Below are 19773 nucleotides of genomic sequence, written 5' to 3'. Positions count from 1 at the left end.
GGGGGGGTTGGGGGGGCAGGGGAGTTAAATGAAAATTTCCGGCTTTCACTGAAACTGTAGTAGGGGGATCCTGCGACTAAAATAAGCGGCGTTAGTGGGAGAGAGTGGGACGTGTCGTCGGGAGTCGGCGGAGTTTCCAAACCCAGGGTCGCCCAGAGTTGGGGTTTTGACAGGATGAAGCAGGGGGTATCCTCACTGTGTGACGTGGACGGATGGGAAAAACACAAAACAACCAACAATAATTATGAAGGGCCGATGGGGGTGGTAAATACCAATACTTTCCAAGAAACTGAAAAATCAGACCAAAAAATAACTCTTCTCTTAAAAAAATAAAGAAAAAGTTTGGCAGGATGCCTTGCAGCAAAGAAAATACTAATCTGTTCAAGCACTTTTCACTTTCAGCATGAGCTACATTTGTTTTGTTTTCCTTCGCTTCCTTTCTGCCTCACAAAGCCCTATCTTTTCCTTTTAGACAGAGGGTATGGTTTGGAAATTGTCAGGCACTCTTATGGTTAACGATCTACTTGAAGGGGCTGGCGGGTTCACAATTATTAAGTGGTTAGTAACTGCTGAGGGTTCACTAACGTATTTCAGAGGAGCTAAAAAGACTAAAATTTAGTGTAAATAATAGAACTGCAGATAATAGATACATACACAGAAGGAGGAGTGCTCAGTTTAAATGCATTATTGGAAATCTGAAATTTGAAACCTTGTAAGAATGTATACTTTACCTGCTGAGAAACCCTTGAATACAATTATTTCAGGTGAAAATGAGCTTTTGGAGAAAAAAAGTCTTTAAAACCTTCTACAATGGAGTAAAAGAAAACTTGAAATAGCTGTCTTTTTGGAAAGAATTTGGTGTTCTCCCCAAAATCTCTATCTGTAGAATACTTGAAACCCTTTAAAACATATTAAAGAAAAACTTTTCACAAAATTATTTACTTCAGTGTTTTGTAGAAAAATTAAAACCCGGCAAAATTCTGTTTGAATTGGACATACTACTTCTATAAATCTTTTGACTTTAAAACCATGTTACTGATCTCATAGTAAATCAAATTTTTGCCTTTATAAAATTGATTCTATATTATAGTATAAGGTAAGGCTAGGGAAATAAAAAATTGATGCATTTCCAGTAGCACATATTTTGCAATGCATTATAATATTTTTTTCTTTAAAAATAAAAGTGAATAATTGTATGTCTTTAAGCTTAAGATAATTCATAAAATACATTTGTGTTAAGAGCATGTCTTCTAAAATAAGATCCAGTTTTCTGAACAAAATTTGTATTTATAAAGCTATCTATAATCTCATATATCTTATAAATTTAATAAGGCAAATCATTAGATTTTATATTTACATAAAATATTAGATCACTACAAATCACTAGATTTTAAGGCAGAGACACAAATGGGAATCCTCCATTTGGATAATTGTTCACACTTACCATTTGCCTTTTAAAACAAGGTTTACTTGATGGTAATTAACACGTTTATATAATCCAGAAATAATTGCCAGTAAATAGGAACCAGCACATCATGGCTAGAATTTATTTGAATAAATCATTTATTTAAAAAAAAATAAGCTACAAATATCTTTTAAATGAACAGAGAAGTGTCTTTTCTACACTGGGTTGAAGTTTTAATTACTGAATTTGACAACAGCCATTGCTAGATCAGAAATTCCATGATTTAGGTTACTAGATCATTTGGACAATGTAAAAAACAATGAAATTTTAATTATATATGTTAATACTGAGTGTTAACTCTCTGTCCTCTTCTTTTCCTGATATTGCTATCTTTTATGTTAATTTATCATTGTTCACTCTCCCTGATTATGGTTCACATTAAATCCCAGTTGGTGAAAGCTTCAGACCCAAGGAAGTTTTTACAACTGATTGTATGAAATTAGTAAATACCAGATTATTTTTGTTTATGGATAACTTCTGCTGTGGGTAACAGGTTATCATAAGAAAATTTGTTCAAAGTTTTTAAACTGTGAACCAAATTCCAACTTCTTTGTTTAGGAGTCTTCTGAGAATTAATATATAGAACTCAAGAATAATGACTCCAACCAATATTTTCATACCACATATCAGATATTCTGAAGTTGCAAATCATCTTACAGTTATTTAAAAATTACAATTCATGGACTTATTTCCAAATATGGTGGTGTAACTTACACTGAAAGATTTCTTAGTGTCATATAAGGAATGTATTTCATGAGTGAACATTTATATATCAAATACCTGTACAATTTTGTTTTCACTGAAATAAACATAAAATTTTAAATTCTGGTCTATAATTTTTGACCTTGTTAAGGAAATGAGTAATTTAGTTACAAATAATAATTACATAATGTACACCTAAATCTAATTCATTTCTGATTTATATTAGCTGTTTGAGTTTATAAAATATATTTTCCAGAAACTCAGAAATGAGATTTTGCTGTAATTTACTACACAATTATTTTAAAATACACTTCTAGTTTAACTTTGAAACAAGTTACTCTACTTTTTAACCTGATTTATGTGTTTGTGTACATGTTATCTTTATTGAGTAATAATCATGAGAAACTATAATTTTAACAGAAATAGCATAATATAAATGCAGTGCATTTTAATGCATTCTTCTTTCCCTTCTCAGACATTTCCAAGATGTTTTGTTGGGTTTTCCCCTGAACTATATTGTTGAAAGTTTGCTAAATATCTTAGGAAAAGTCAATTGTATTATCAACTTTTTGCATTGTAAAATTCTGAGCTTTAAATGATTTTTAAATTTCAGTCTTCTAAATAAATTATTTCTGTAAATTTGGAATGACCTGGGTTTTTCTGTTTTTACTGTTGCATGTGATCTATTGCATTGCATTTGAGCAGTGAAACTTGAAATGATTTTGATATCTGCCATGAGGGAAAAAATAGAAATAAGGTAGTAGCTTATAACATTTAAGGAGGAAAAAAACAAACATTACTATTTTTTGGAACATTCTGCTTCCATTGATTCTACTACTCTATAATTTTCTTTGTGCAACATGTCAGTACTATGTTCATATTTGTATAATTGCCATCATCTTTTTTAATTTTTCCCTTTTGATAGACACCCATATCGTTTTTTTCTTTTGTGTGTGTGTGTGTGAATACCTGTATGTTCTTGGCATATTGTTATGACATGTTTGAGTTTGAAACATGTTCTTAAGATCCTTTCATCATCTATATTAGAATTCTGAGTAATCAGAAAGATAACTATGGAAATATATTTACAAAAGATGGTGATAATCACATAAAAAAACCTATGTTTTCTTTCTATTTACAGTGACCTGTAATTTTCACTTGTTTCTAACATTTCTTTTCTGAGATAATACTTGCATCTCAGCTGCACACATGGCCTAAAAATGGTGTTGCCATAGCTGCTTTTGGTTGAGCTAAAAGGTGTTTACATGCTTTAGGTAGACCATTCAGTTGGAGCAGTGAAGGTATAACACAGTGGGAGTGAACGATGATAAAGTGGAATCTCAGAGGTAGGAGGAGGGACAAAGAAGGCACCCAGGGAGAAACTTCTGTGAATGGCCTGGCAGCAGGGACAAGTGAAGGAAGCACATGCTGAGGTCGTGGGGCTGAGAGATGCAGCCTCAGTGCTTATAGGTATGGCGTAGCCAGGCAACCCGATTCTTTCAGGATGAATGGCCTTCTGTGTCTATCCTATTATGCAATTAAATGTCTTATTAAATGAGGTCATATATGTATGACTCCATATTCACATGTAAATCTATTTTATGTTGTCTTATTCTAGATTATTCCCAAAAATAACATAGAATGGAATTCTTTGCAGAATTCTTTGAATGCCTAGAAGAAAATATATCATAGCATAGTTCTGTGGATCAAACATTTTACCATAAATTGAAGCGAGAGTTTGATTTCTAAACCTTGTTATAAGTTTGTTCAAAATTACTCACATCTTTGCATCCCCAGTACCTAGCACAGTAACTGGCAAGCATTTTATGTCCAATAAATGTTTGTCAACAGAAAAGTTGACTTCGCATCCTTTAGACCGTCTTCTTTGGAACTGCTTAATAAAATTTAAGGACCTATGTGCTGATTTCAGGACCTCAGAAATGTGTTTTCTCTACCTACAGTTCTTTTCCTTCTTAGCCCTCTTCTCTAAGTCATGTCATCCTTGCACGCTCAGCTCTTCCATAAAACCTTTGAAATTCCTTCAGCTGGAAGACATCCCCCTTTGCTCTAACTCCTGAGGCAATTCGCTTTCTACCGTGTTAAGCTACCCTGAGTCCTCCCAAGAGCACCCAGCATGCTTAGTTCCCTTTAACAATCCTCCAACTCCTAGTTGTGCCCTCTGGCCCTGGTAAGTGGTCAGTGAATTCAGTAATCATTCTTGTCCCCTTCTAGGAGTGTTACTGAGTCAGGCGGGCACAGAACAGACTGGTACACCGTGACATAACTAGAATAACATTTGAAAGTTGAGGACCAGTGTTCCATGTTGCTTAAACAGGAAAGAGCCAGGTCATCCTGCTACTTGGGGTAAATTTGGTATGTTTTTTCTTGTGTTGCTGATATTAGTCATTTAAAACATTTTTGTCTGAAAGAAAATGTGTTTAGGTACATTTCTAGATTTGTTTAAAGACAAATTCCTAAAATATTGGCTGAAAGAAAATGTGTTTAGATAAATGTCTCTGTTTCCTCAAAATTCCAATTAAATAAATTTTATTTTAAAAGAGCAAATACTAGACTTTGAGGTAAACTAGATACTATATAGCCCAGAGTTTAGAAAGATTGCTAATTTTATTTGCCAATATCCTTAATATCTATGTGACTATGTCCTAAAAGATAGAATCCTTGATTTCTAAGTCAGAAGACTTGTGTTTTCATTCCCAGTTCTTCCTTTCTCAGTACTTACTATTCATTGCATCCTCGGTGACCAGTCATTCAATTCTTCTGACCTTCAGTGTCCATGCCTATTAAATGGGTTTTCTAATGATTTAGAAAGATATTACAAAACAGTCGGAGAGAGACAACAAAATTTTATCTTCACAAGAGAGGATATGGAGATATGGAGGTTGCTGTTCTGGGTATTGAAAGACTTGAAATTTAAACTGGAGTTGGCCACAAACTACCTGTATGACCTTGGGCAACACACTAAACCCCTGGGCTTTAAGGTCCTCATCAATAAATGAGATGATTGGACTGGATGATTTCTACAGCTGCTGCAGCTTGAAAATGCTGTAGTTCTGAGCAGCGTTATATGCTAGGTGCCATCATTATAGATCTGTTTTTATAAACCCCCTAAACAAGAGTAATATCAGAGGATAGGACTCTGATGTCTGCAACCTGGAAAGGTTTCTGGATTTCAAATGTGAATTATATTGAGTTCTCTCTAACCTAACCCTGTAGGTTTTTAAGACTGAGTAGAAATGAAGACTTCTAGAAAAACATTAGGAAAATTCACTAGTGTTTTCATTAGATATGGGGAAGGAGGAGCTAGGCTTTAATTATTCAGCCAAAACTAAAAGTGATAAATTAATCAACCCTCATTAACAAAAATGTGATAAATAGGTTACAATAGTTTACATAGAACCAGGATATCCAAGATTAGAAATCTTGGGTTATCACAGAAACTCTTCAAAGGTGTCATGAAACTTATCTCTAAACTATTAAAAATGTCAGTGCCAGTTGGACTCCAGTGAGAAAGTGGGAAGGTGGGGGTGGGAGAGTCAAAGGCAATATACTGTGAATTTGAGAGGTTCCAGTATATTTCTGGAGCTATTTATTAAAAGCCATTATTAAAACGTGAGTGGAGGAACAGCTGTTCTCTCTGTGTTCTTATTTTCCACCGCATCAGACCATGTGCATTGTTTGAAGGTCCTTCTAGATGTTCAGGGAAGGGAAATATACATAGTTAGGACCAGATAGTCATGGATTGAAGGTCTGGCTTTATTGTGTAACCTTGGGCTAGGTTCTTAAGCTTTTAGATCACCAATTTCCCTTATCAATAAAGCGGGAATACTATAATCTACCACATTAGGCTGGTGTGAGAATTAAATAAGTACTTGCTATATGCATTTTGGAATTAATAGACATTTAATAAATATTTGTGTACAGTCAATATCCCTTTCACAAAATCATATTTTCCATTTTTTTTTCTCTTTCGGGGGATAACTAATCCTTTAATGGAGATGTCTTTCTTTTGAACTGGAATGAAACATTCATTCATTGCAGGAAAATCAACCCAAGAAACAGCATACCCAAGATTATCTTGGGCCTTGACAAAAACCACAGCTGACTCTAGGTATGTGAGGAATGGAGGAGAGGGTGGATTTTCTCATCAGAGACCTCTCCTTCTTGTTCAGATCTTATCCCAGTACTGCTGAATCTCCTTAGTCTGTTCCTTGCTGTTTTTCTTACCCTTTTCATTCCATGTAGTTCTGTTCTTCCTTTTCTTAATGCTTTGGTGTGGCCCAAGGGCCACCCCATTATGTCCCTTAAATCTATACCCTATGTATTTGCTGGCATTTGTCTTTAAAACCCCATAATTTGCTGCCTAACTGCAAAAGGTCCCTCACTGGTTACTCTTCCATAGTCACTATGTCCCCTCCCATTTCTGTTGAAGTGCTGAGTGTCCCCCTGTTTGTCACTGATATAGTTTGGCTCTGTGTCCTCACCCAAATCTCATCTTAAACTGTAATCCCCATGTGTCAAGGGAGGGAGGTGATTGGGTCTTGGGGGTGGTTTCCCCCATGCTGTTCTTGTGACAGTGAGTTCTCATGAGACTTGATGGTTTTATAAGGCAATTTTCCCTGCTCTTGCTTGCTCTCTCTCCTGCTGCCTTGTGAAGAAGTTGCCTATTTTCTTTTCTGCCATGATTGTAAGCTTCCTGAGGCCTCCCCAGCTATGCAGATCTGTGAGTCAATTAAATTCCTTTGTTTATAAATTATCCAGTCTTGGGTAGTATCTTTGTAGTAATGTGAAAATGGACTAATATAGTCACCATGTCAATCTCTTCCCTACTACTTGCCTTATCTTCTTGGTTTAGCATGACATTGCATTTCCTACCCCACACTGCCTCCCTAAAAACACTCAAGGGCAGCTACCGCACTTGCTCCTTGCCTTTTTTTTTTAACCTCTCGTGGATATTTCCACAGTTCCTTGTCTTCTTGGCCTTTGATATGCAAATGTTACCTTGTCAGCCATTTTTCTCAGTTTTCTTTTCCCTATCCATAGGCCATCTGGTACCTTGACCACTTAGTTCCTGTACTTTTCTTCTCCACTGACTCCTACTAAGAGAGGCTATAAAAATGTATATAGGACTATATGCACAGGACTATAAAGGATGATGGACTCAAAGGTGGGAGGGACTGAGGACTTTCTTTATATCTGAGTCCTAGTCCAGCATCGTTAGACAGTAAGTACAGGTTGAATGAAAGATACATCACAAGAAACACAGGTATCACCAGATAATTTTCCACCTCAGAAATCACCTGGTACACACTTCTAGGCCACATCTTACTTACCTGTTTTCTTATAATGGATTCCATGTTATCTTCTTTGAGGATGAACTCTTAGGCAGGGCTGGTAAAGGTCTTCATTTTTATTGTTACAACACCCTCAGTCTCCGTCTTTGGGTTGCAACACCATGGCTTCCCTCAACAGGAGCATATAGAGTGGTGGATGGGAAGCTCAGGAAGCTAAATTAATCTGACCCCCCTAGGTCCACACTATGTCAAAAAGAGCAGTGAAATCCAGGTGGGGAAGCTTAAACCTGATTATTAGGCAGACAACACAATTGTTTTAAGATCTGCCAGCAGAAAAAGTAGTTCTTGGAGCAGTGATAGGACAAAAGCCACACAAGAAAGATGACTTGGCAGTCACAGGTGCAGGACGTGGGAGTCAGAGAAGCCAAACTTCAGGATCCTACAAGTGGTGAAAAGACCCCGGGGAATAGTCCAGGAAAGAGGGGAAAAAGAGAATGTCTACCAGAGAGAATTCAAAGTAAACATTTGATAGGATTTGGTTAATAAGACAAACAGAATAATGAGAAGAGTCCTGCCAGGATAGCTGTAAGCACTTTGTGTAATTTGCCCATTTAAACCCAATTACCTCCATTTTGCAGACAATGAAACTGAAGCATAGGACCAAACTCCTTATTAGGTTTTGGGTTTGAGGCGTTAAAAAAATGGTGCAGCTCACAAGAGATAAAAGAAAGATGGCAAAAGTAGATGACTTGATGAAGGTTTTAAATTTGAGATGACAAATAAAAATATCTAGTGGCACAGGGAGTAGAGAGCTTTCAACCTTTGCCTAGCTCTTAAAATAACACCTAGACCTAGCATCCTTGAGAAACCCACTGCTGTTTCCAGATGGCATTCTGCTTTTCTTCTTTCTTATCTGTGGGGCCAGCTTCATGCATCCTTCATTGTAGCACAGGTCCTAGACTTGGTATAATTTCTGCTTTGCCATCTTAATAATTTTTGAATTAGATGTCCCACATTTTTATTTTGGACTGGACCATGCAGATTATGTAGCCAGTGCTTCCTACACGATGGAAGGTCTGGGGTGGACATTCCAGATGTGGGCATTCGTTTTACACTTCCAGCCTCCTTCACCTTCAAGGGATGTTTGATCCTTCAACTCTTTCATGAAATTGTTCTTTCCAACACCGTCACTGATGCACTCAGATACAAGTTTTCTTTGTTGTTAGGCTCTGCAATTCTAACACCGGTTTCCAATCTTTTCTCAAAATTCTCTTCTGTCTTAGCTGTCATGGCACACGACTTCTGCCACTTCTTGATTCAATGTTCTTTTGTCTTGCATTACCAGCTTTTCCTCCTGGCCCTGCCTGACATCTGGAGGTATCTTCTAAGACTTAACAATCAGCAGTTGAATTGTTCCTCTACAAACTCATTTAATCCCATTGAAGTTATCAAGCCTTCTCCTGTGCTGTGCACATAAAAATGGGTTTCCATCAGCCTTCCAGTATTCATTGCCTCAACCCTAACCACAAACCCGACCTCTTTCACTCTGCTTTTCCCTGCCTGCGTACACTGCTCCCACTTGCTGACTGAATAACTTTTCAAACTTATGGTCTCTTCTCACTGTTAGCCTTCACCTTTGGCTTTTCTACTCAACCGCCAGTGTCAGGCATTCTGTGATTCAGTTGTTTTAGGCCACCTTCGAAAATACTTTATCTAATGCCGTCCTGTTCTGACCAGGCACTAGAGGCCAATGCTCCGATGGGGTTGGCCTTAACTCTGTTAGGGTCCTCCCCGCAACTTCTTCAAATCTGTCTGACACTGAAGTTGAGCAAGTCTGACATTGAATTTTGCAAATCAGAGCCCCCCGACCCACCCACCATCTTTTCTTTTCTTTTCTTTTTCTTTCTTTCTTTCTTTTTTTTTTTTTTTTGAGACAGAGTCTTGCTCTGTCACCCAGGCTGAAGTGCAGTGGGATGATCTCCGCTCACTGCAACCTCTGCCTCCTGGGCTCAAGTGATCTTCTCACCTCAGTCCCCCAAGTAGCTGGGAACACAGGCATGCCACCACTACATTCGGCTAACTTTTGTTTTTGTTTTTGTTTTTGTTTTTTTTTATTTTTTGTAGAGACAGGGCATCACCATGTTGCCCAAGCTGGTCTGAAATTCCTGAGCTCAAGCTATCCACCCACCTTGGCCTCCCACAGTGCTGGGATTACAGAAGTGAGCTATCGCACCTGGCCTCCAACCCACCTTCTTCTGTGTTTGCTAAAAGAGCAGCTTTCTTTAATAGCACACCACTTGTAGGCAATGCTACTATATTTTTCTAGTCAATGTTCTATCCTGCTTTCCAGAGATTATTTCATTTCTTCTCCTATCTTCCTAAGTCTCCAGCACCTTCTTCCTGGTCTCATTGTCATGACACCTTTGCTTTTTATTTCATTGAGAAAATAGAAGACATCAAGGGAAAAGTCCCATGCACTTCCCCTGTACACCCTTCTTGAACTGCTGCCTTCACTGTCCCCAGGACTTCACTCTCGTACTGCATCTCCTCCCTCACAGCCTCTCCTATTCACTCCCTTGTTGGTTACGTCTTCCTCTTCCCAACCTCTAGATTGCTGTATTCTGGGGCTTAGTGCTCAGACCTCATCTTCCCCTCTCCACTCTCACTCTGGGTGACCTCATCTAGTTCTAAGACTTTATGTATTATTTGCATACCGACATTCCAAAATTCATATCTCCATTCGGATGTCCTCTTTGAATTCCAGGCATGAATATCTGTCTGCCTACTGGATGTTTCTGCATAAATGTCTAACAGACATCTCAAACTTACACATCCAAAACTGACCTCCCCAAATTCCTTCACCCACGTTTTTTTCCATCATAGTAAATTAAGAAATGCATTCTTTGGTCACTTAGTCAAAAATTTACCAACCAAGTTTGACTCCTGTCTTTTTTACGTACGCTATAGGCAATCCATCAGCAAATCCTGCTAGCCTTATAGTCACAGCTCGACTACTGGTGGAGCCACCTTCATCTTTCACCTGATCTGTTGATGTGTTGCAATAGGCTCCCAGCTGATCACTCTGTTTCTGTCCTTGGCCCTCTGCCTTCCGCGCACAACAGTCAAAGTAATCCTTTTAAAACCAAAGCCAGATCATATCAGTCCTCTTCAGTATTCAGACCCTTCAGTGACATATCATTTCTCTGAGTAAAATCTGAGTCCCTTCCATGGTTTGTAAGTCCTTACACAATCTGACCCTACTCCACCAGTACTCTGATTCTTCTCATCACTCTCTCTCTTGCTTTCTCTGTGGCATCCAGACTGGCTCCCTTGCCGTTCCTGAACTCACCAAGCACATCACACCTCTGAGCCTTTGTACTTTGTTCCCTATGGCTGAAAAACTCTTCACCCACAGGTCTGTCTTCATCACTTCCTTCAGGGCTCACTCAAAAGTCACCAGAGGGGCATTCTCTGACCACCCTACATAAATTGAGTTCACCGCAGTCTTTCCCTTTCTCCATCTTACTTCACTTTATTTTTTGTTCTCAGCAGTTGTCACCATCTGACACATTATAGGGTTCTCCATTTATTTATTCTGTGTCAGTCTCCACCATACCTACCAGAATGTTTTCTACAGGAGAGCAAGAACTTTGCTATATATGCTCTTGTATCACTAAAACAAGCATTTGTCATATAGCAGGCACTAAATAAATATTTGAATGAATAAATGAACTCCCCTTTTGTACTTGGGCTTGCAACTGGCCTGTCCTTGGCTGGGTTACAGTTTACTAGTTAAGAATAACTGTCTATAATATATACCTTAGTATAATCTTCTTAAATTTAGGTATTTTATATTCAACCAATTTCCTACTAGCAGCCTTCAGCTGGGATTGTTAAAGGTATTACTTAAGGATAATTTGTCTCACACACCAAAGATAAAATTAAATCTAAAATTACTAAGACTATAGAGTAAGTATATTCCATTAATTGAAATTATCTCCTACACTGGAATGTGTGTGTAACAAATGTGAGTTTTGTTTAAAACATATGTCTTTCCTCATAGAGAATGAGAAATAGTTTGAAAGCCAGAGGTGGCCAGATTCAAGTCTCAATCCATCAGCTTATTGCTTCAGCTTCTTGCATGCTTGATGAGAGGCGTAGCATAGTGCATAAGAATGGGGATACTGGGGCCAGACTATGTTGGTTCAAATCCAGGCTCTGTCACTTGTTAGCTTTGTGACCTTGGGTAAGTTGCTTAACTTCCCTAAGTCTCAGTTTCTTTATCTGGGTTGATAAGATAGTTGATAATTGATAAGACTCTCGTGTTGTTTTTTTGTTGTTGTTGTTGTTTTTGACACGGTCTTGTTCTGTCACCTAGGCCGTAGCGCAGTGGTACAATCATAGTTCACTGCAGCCTCAAACTTCTGGGCTCAAGCAATTCTACTTTCCTCAGTCTTTGGAGTAGCTATGTACTGAGGATTTATTGAGTTAATTCATGTAAGCATTTACAGGATTGGTGCATAGTAAGTATGTGTTAGCTATGATTATTACTAATATTCCTCCTGAAAAAAACAGCTGTTACTCCTTAGAGTTTTATTGTCCTTGTTCCTGTGCACCCGGCACAGGATTTACTGCATTGCACTGAGTCCAATGGCTTACAGTCACCACACCCTTTGAGCCCTTGCTGCTAGCGTTATATGTTTAGTCTTTTCCTTCCTTCCTTTCACCCTTTATTCCCTTTTCTTCTCTTCCTTCTCTTCTTCCCTCCCGCCCATAAGTTCTGCCTTTCCTTACTTTTTTCTTTACATCCTCTCTCATACACTACACTCTGTTTTGCATTAGCTGTCTCTCTTCTCTCTTCCTTCTGCTGTTTCTGCTCTCATTCACAGAGTTAGAATTCTGGAGGGGAAAGACCTGTCATGTCACCAGGAAGAGTCCTCACAAGCAAATCTTTCACAGTTCTCACTTCCTAGATAGAATTTTGCTCTTTCAAGCAGCCCCTACTTTTAGAGATCGGAGACTCTTTATCAAAGACTCCTCGTTGTTCAAGTTGATCAGAAATGACATCTCAGCACTTTTAACCTATGTGTGGGTTGTACCAGCAATGTCTATTTCTTTAGAAAACACTGACTCGTCTTATCAACAATCACGGGCTAACTGTAAAATCAACCATAACCAATTGTCTTGCTTGCTGCTTCTAAGGGGCATTGATAAAATAATGCGGTTGCTTTGGTGCCTAATAAAGTTCAACTCCAATGATGGTGAGAATGTAGGAAGGAATGAAAGATATGTTCAGTGGAAACCCCGGTTTTTTTTTTTTTTCTTCTTTCTTCTATTAGATTAGGAATTCCTCAAGTGAAGAGACCATGCATGCTCTATTTATTTTAAATATATATGACTAGTGCCCAGCTTAGTGCCTTACAATACATGCTCAGTAAGTAAATGTGCCTTGAATTTTTGCTTAGGCAAACATGGTAAAACATTCTGAGAACTCAAAGCCTAAAACCATGAATAAAGGCAGTGCTTTGTGTGATTTTCATTTGGACAGCCTTGTAAAACACACAATTCTGTGCACTGAATTGTCACACTAATGAAATAATTATCACAGATCTCTGTAATCCTATGCATTTTTATAACATCTATTTTGTGACAATTATTATAAGTTGTTGTGAAATGTAAATATATATTAATTCTTTCTATTACTTGAAAAACTCCTTGGAGAATTAATTCATAATTTACTCCACACATTCTATACCTGTTTGCTGAATAAATGAATGAATGATGTTATACTTATATTCACTCAGAAAGTTTGGAGAGGTTTACATAATTGAATGGTTTTAATAATTAAAAGTTAGCATCTATGGAATTTATGCTGGTTGTTACATTAGGCTATAAAATTAAGTGAATATAAAATTATATTAAACATAGTGTTATTTTTTGTTGTTCAAAAGGTACTTCAAGATCTTTAAGCTACAAAATTAAAAGAAACCAACAGGTCTCCTAAAAATATATCTTCATCTTTTGTTTTGGTCTACCAGTACTTTACTATGCCTTTAAAATAAATCTGCTTTGCTAGTTGCATAGATTCTGAATAAAAAGCAACTTTATATTATCTTGGAAAGTTTTAAGATGGTTAAATTACTTGGAAAAAGACTACAACACCAAACCAAAGTGATGGAAATGTTTGTGTTTTAATTTTTCTTCAATCCATTTGTATCTCAACATATTACATTTCTAGACAAAACTGGTTTGTACATCTCTCTTGCTTGAGCAGGAGGAAATCATTACAATGGAAAGAATTATTGAAAATGGTCCATGTTGTGTAATTCCCAGGATAAATGGGCTGAGTAGCAAATATTTCTGTTGTGAACTGTTTTATACCGAAATGTGCATTATTAAACCCATTTGTTGAACACATTGAAAGATCGAATATTTTCCTAACCCGACACTGGAAGATGTTTATTTGTCATTCTTCTCCTTCCCCTGCTCAGATCTTGGCTTCCTGGAATTCATCCACATTTGAGGGGCAAAAAATCATAAATGAAGAAATCAGGAAAACAGAATTTAAAATGTATAAACACATATTTTAAACAAGATCATAAGAAATTTAAAATAGTATACATAATAGAAACAGCATGTGGGGAAGTATATAGAACAATGTGGTAAGTGACCATTTTTCACATTATCATAAACATCCTATACATTTGAAGAACGCAGAAAGCACAGTAGTCACCAGACTATAAGAATCCGAAGGTAGCAAAAAGAATGCTCATGATCAGAATGGTTTGGGGGTGATTTTATGCACCTTCTACTTTTATAAAGATATAACTTTAGATATACTGTGTATTTAAGTAATATATATTTAACTATTGCCCTTTAAAACATTGCATATGCAATCAGGTTGTTTTCATTTCAGCTAGATTAATCTGATGTATGCCCAATTCCATATTCCAAACAACCCTAAAAAACCTCAGTTAAAAAAAATCACTGGAACGCTTCAATACTAGATTTGAAGATAATAGTAGCAGCTGGAGTAGAAGGAGCAGAAAGCTGCTTTCCACCCCAAAATAAAACATTCTTTCTCTTTGATGATTCTTTTTCTTTCTTTTCCAGTAACTCTACTTTTTTCAAACTGTATTCAAAGTAGCACATTCAGGTATAGATTCATTTATTCATTCATTCGATAAATATCTACTGGGTATCAACCCTGTACCAGCTCTAGACTAAGCACTGGGACATGTTATAAGAAACTTTTAGTGTGGCATTGGACTTCAGGAGAGATCTCAAGGTTAAAAATACAGGATTGGGGGTTAGGTAAATGGTGGTAATAGTGCTTTTAAGGCAGGTAGAAATGGAGAGAGTTAAGAGACATCTGTATATTGAGGTGAAGAGGAGGTGAGGGTAGATGAGACCAGTTTGTAGTTGATTGGTTCACAGAGTCATTGCATGAATGGTACAGGGAAGATACAAAAGGCTTTGGGTAAGTGAGCAAGAATGATGTTTGTAGAGCCGTTGGGGAGAATGTTCCCAGCAATGAATCAGAGGATTGTTGTTGGCATTTCCAGCACAGTGGAAGCTAGCATAAGTATGTTATAGAGAGCCAGGGCAGTCCCAGGTTTTCTCCAGCAATGCTCATCAGCAAAGACAGGAAAATTAGAGAGTGCGTATGATGTAAGTTTGCCCACTGACGTGGTGGATAATGAGAACTGGAGACTCGGTGTTAGAAAGGATGATAAAAGGGGTTGAAAAGAAGAAACTAGAAGAACCTTCCATTTTATAGAAAGTTAATGAATGCATTAAACTGTGAGAGTTTTAGTGTTTATTGAACTTGGTGAGCAGAAAACAAGGAGGGAGGTGGGAAGGTGGAGAGGTGCAGTGGTAGAACCATGGTTGTGTGTGGAGAATGAATACTCTTAGCGCTGGTAATAATTAAATTCAGCGAATGATCTTGCTGGTGCATGACTCAGGTAGGCTGGGGTTGGAGGATTACAGGTAGCAAGATTATGGGATTATATAGTTGAGGTATCTCATGGGTCCCTAGCATGAAATTTGAAGTTGTCCGAGGTGACGATGAAGAATGAAGATGTGGAGGAAAATCAAAAGCCAGGTGCTGCATTCATTTGGAAAGGTGGAAGTGGGTCTCATTGGAGTTCAGTAAATAACAGCCGTGGTGCCTTTAAGATGGCAGAACAAAGAACCAGTGTAAATTTTAAATGAGAAGAAAGAAATGGACAATTGAGTAGTGAGTAGTTTAAAGGTTTAAAGTGTGGACTTGTGAATTACTGGAAGAAAAATCCCAAGAGGGCCAGAATTTATTTTGAAGGCACCCATATACTCTATTCTAATCAGACAACCATATTTTGTTTACCAGACTCATTTAAATCAATATTAGTTGTTGTTGATTTTGTTATTCATCATTATAGATACTGTCTCTGGTAAGAAAAAGATGTTATTTTGTTCTGCCTTCATTCCTTTCTGGCACTGTTTTGTAGTATTTCTTCATAGTTCCTAGTCTTAAAAAATGTCAATTAGTGGGAGGATATGCTTTTCCAAATATCAGATATCCTAAGTTTTTCATATATATCAAGACTGTGATCCAATTGGTAGAACCACTACACTAGAGAGCATGTTATTTTTCAAATCATCTGTATCTAAAAAGAAAACACTGTATTCTTCCTAACATTTTCTCCCTGAATACCAACATTTATTTAATCTCACTCATATAATCATACTCTTGGACTAGTTTTCCAAACTGCTATTATATTAAGTATGTAAACTGTAACAGATGTAATTATTAAATTACCTTTTGCATTAGAATAGAGAACATACCTTTTTATGATTTTCTTGATGTATAAATAATGGCCTGATAACTTTACAGACACACTGGTATCTTCACAGATACTCTGGTCATTGCAAAGCCAGTTCCTCACCCTTGTAGCTAAATAATTTCTATACAAAGCATACTGAATGCTATTTAAATCATAAGTCTCTTCCAAGAAATTTCTTCTCTTCCTAGAAAATTATTTAGTAGGGGCAGTATATGGCAGCAGTAAAGGTTGTTTTTGACAAACACCTGTCCTTTACAGTTAAGTGCTAAAAGGCAGGTGTTCTCACATTTATTATACTTCTATTATGCTTTCCATCACTAACGTAACACTTATCTGAAAATTGATAATTTTGAAAGATTTCATAGCTGCACTACTCTTTGTGCTTTATCACTAAGAGCAAACAAACCCTGTTCATTCAGTGGGGTGAACTTATTACTTTTCAATCCTTATTTAAGTAAACCTAGTTTATGGAATTCCGAAGTAAGATATTACTGCTTTTCTACTTTCCTTCCTGCAGTGTTAATTCTCCTTTGGAAGACAATCATCTTGCCTGCTGTATCCTTCTCTTAGTCTAACTCTTGTTTGATATAAGATCAAAAGGCATTCGTTTTCTGTATCAGTTAGGCAGGCTGTCTTGTCTCAATGAGATTAAGTAGCCTCTGAAGAGAAGTAACACCAGGGAGGAGGTAGATGAGCTGATAGTTAACATACAATATGGCTGTCTTAATTCTTTCAAAATGATAGTTTGGCTCATCTGATGTCTTTCTTTTATAATTGTGTCCATGGCTCATTTGTTCAGGGCAACCAAGCAGCACACACCAAACCTGATAATCAATGGTTTGGGTTTCTAATAAAGCTGGAGGGAAACATCAATCTTTCCTAGGCTTAACATTTTTTTTTTCATACTAGGGAAAGGCCCTAATATTTTCTTGTTTCTTAGTTTTTTTTAAGGACATTCATGAAGTACCAGAATATTTTATTCCAAATAAATGATAAATTCAATACCCAGTATTAACCCCCAAGTTTCTTAAAGAAAATGTTATATCAAAAGCAATTGTTGAGCCCCAGACAAAGCTATGCAAGCGGGGTATCAGTCCTGCTATAGGTAGACTCTATCTAGAAACCTGAGTTTTTATAGCCTGAGTTGTCCGCGGTCATATTTAACTACGTTTCTTGAGATAAGACTATAATTATCTCATTACAGAAAGTGAAGCAGTGTTTTCAAAGGAGCAAACAAAACACTGGTATTTATTAACAACATTTTCTTTCAGCATATTTCCTCTCACTTCACTTTCAGAGATTTTCTAGCCAGTTGCTTCTCTAAGGAAAGATTGTTAGGCACAAACTCCCTAAGTTTAGTTCCCTTGCCATCATCAGACTTCTAGGCTTCAACCTATTTTTAATCTACTTCCTATTATCCCAGAGGCAACATTTCTACCCCTTTCCAAGTCTCAGCCTTCAGTCTGTTCTCATATGTTCTGGTTTCCTCCCCTATCCCCTGCTCTCGTGGTTTTGACCCATCCTTTTTCTTCTGGCTGTACATGTGCTCAAGACATTACAGAAGTTAAAACAAGTGATCCAAAAAACCATTCTTTATTTAGCTCAGCTTTGTTTCTTACTAGGTTAATGCCTTAAATTTCTCCATCATCAAATTCTTAAGAAAGACATTTACATGACTTGATTCTAATCATTAGCTCTATTCTCTTTGCAGTCTACCCCGGGCTGGTTTCTGCTTCCACCTGCTGATCTGGCAGAGGTGATAACAGTGATGAAACAAAATCTTCAAACCACAGCACAGTAAGAAGATGCTGAGTTTATATATGGACACTGCTTTTGTGACTGTGACTATTGTTGTGGGTTTCCTTGCTTTCCATCTTGCCAATTCCCTTCTTGACATTGTACAGCTATTTCCTTTGTAATACAGAAACTCTCTCTTACAGAATATTTTTCCACAGCTGGCTTTCATCACTTCTTGATAGGTACCTAAATATTTCAGTTTTTTCCACGTTATTTTCCTTTAACAATAACTGCTGCCCAATTAAATAATTCATCTTTTCCCCTGTATAAGTATTTGAGGTACTGAATGAATGTTTATCAAGCACCATTTGGAATCTCCTATTTTCTCTGGCTTGACTTTTTCACAGACTCTTGGTCTCAATTACACATGGCAGTTTGAATTAAATTTATTTAACCATTTTAAAATTAAGAATGAGTTTAGAATTTGTTTTAGAATTTTTTCTACCCCATAGAGATGATTGTGTGTAAATTAAAGACTAACTTCAAAATCCAAGAGTTTCTTTGTTGTATAATAGTTAGATCATGCACATTTATAAATAACATTCAGAAGCGTGACACAGAAAAGCAAACATTATGCTTTGAAATGTTCACAAATGATAATAATAACTAATGTTTATTTTCTGCTTACTATGAGGTAGGCGCATAACTAAGTTCTTTATGGGCATTAATTTATTCAATCTTTTCATCAGCCCTAGAAGTTTGGAATTTTATTATTAGTTCCAGAAAGGTTACAAAACTTGCCCTCGACAGCTCAAAACTGGTGAAGTTGGGATTCTCAAGTCTCACCCCTGCATCATATGCCATTCTGCCTCTCCAAGGATGTCTACCTGTCAGTGAGTTTGATAAAACAAATACTGCCATGGCTTCTTGATTCTAAGATATGATCAAGTGTAAGCTGCACATCTATTTAATATTATCTTTCCAGGATAAAGTGAATCACTACCAACAGTGTGTGTGTTATAGATATATCACACTATATTTAGTCTCTTGGTCTCAAATTATAATTTTTGGTATTGAGAACATGTATGTCTTCATTTTTTCATACATATGGAAATTTTCAAATATTGAAATATAAAAAAATTTAAGTATATACTTACTATATTATATACATAATATGCATTGTGTATATGTCATGTAATATGTAATTATATAATAATTATACTATGTAATAATATATAATTATATGCTTAAGTATATTATATATTATACATAAATATAGAAATTAACAAAATTAATATCCCTTTCCTCTCATTTTACCCTCTATTTTAAGTCTTTATTGTACATAATGGTGAAAAAATTAATCTTGTTGATTTTAAGGGAGCTCAGTTTTTATGATTTTATTTTAAAATCCTCAATCAGGATTTATTTCTGCACACTTTTTCTTAAGTTACATCTGAGTTTCTGGAGGGTTGTGCTAAAATTTCGCAATAACCAGGAAGGGGATATTTGCTCTTCATTTGTCCTTGATCTTCTGCTGGCATCTGTTGAGAGAGAAATTCCATATGGTTTTTGGTTGTCTGCCTCTATCCCTTTGGCCTATGTTAGCAGACCTCAACCTCACAGAATTCCTGATTATGAATACTATAAACTACCTTCTCCTTTTTCCAACCATCGGGATTCTGGGGTCTGATGGCCTCCTTTCAGTTACATATACACCTCTCTTTGGGGT

The 19773-nt window shown here is 36.8% G+C and overlaps 1 long non-coding RNA gene across 1 annotated transcript in view; it reads left to right on the top strand.

The window, feature by feature from the left end:
- Nucleotides 1-19773, top strand: part of LOC105552569 — a 78048-nt gene that overhangs the window by 497 nt on the left and 57778 nt on the right. Inside the window, exon 2 of the long non-coding RNA XR_001008030.1 lies at nt 18019-18063. This is a non-coding gene — a long non-coding RNA (uncharacterized LOC105552569). The remainder of the gene's footprint in view (nt 1-18018; nt 18064-19773) is intronic.

This window comes from Mandrillus leucophaeus, unplaced genomic scaffold (genome assembly GCF_000951045.1).
Source record: "Mandrillus leucophaeus isolate KB7577 unplaced genomic scaffold, Mleu.le_1.0 Scaffold565, whole genome shotgun sequence".
Classification (NCBI taxonomy): domain Eukaryota; kingdom Metazoa; phylum Chordata; class Mammalia; order Primates; family Cercopithecidae; genus Mandrillus; species Mandrillus leucophaeus.
This window is presented reverse-complemented; position numbering and strand designations above follow the sequence as displayed.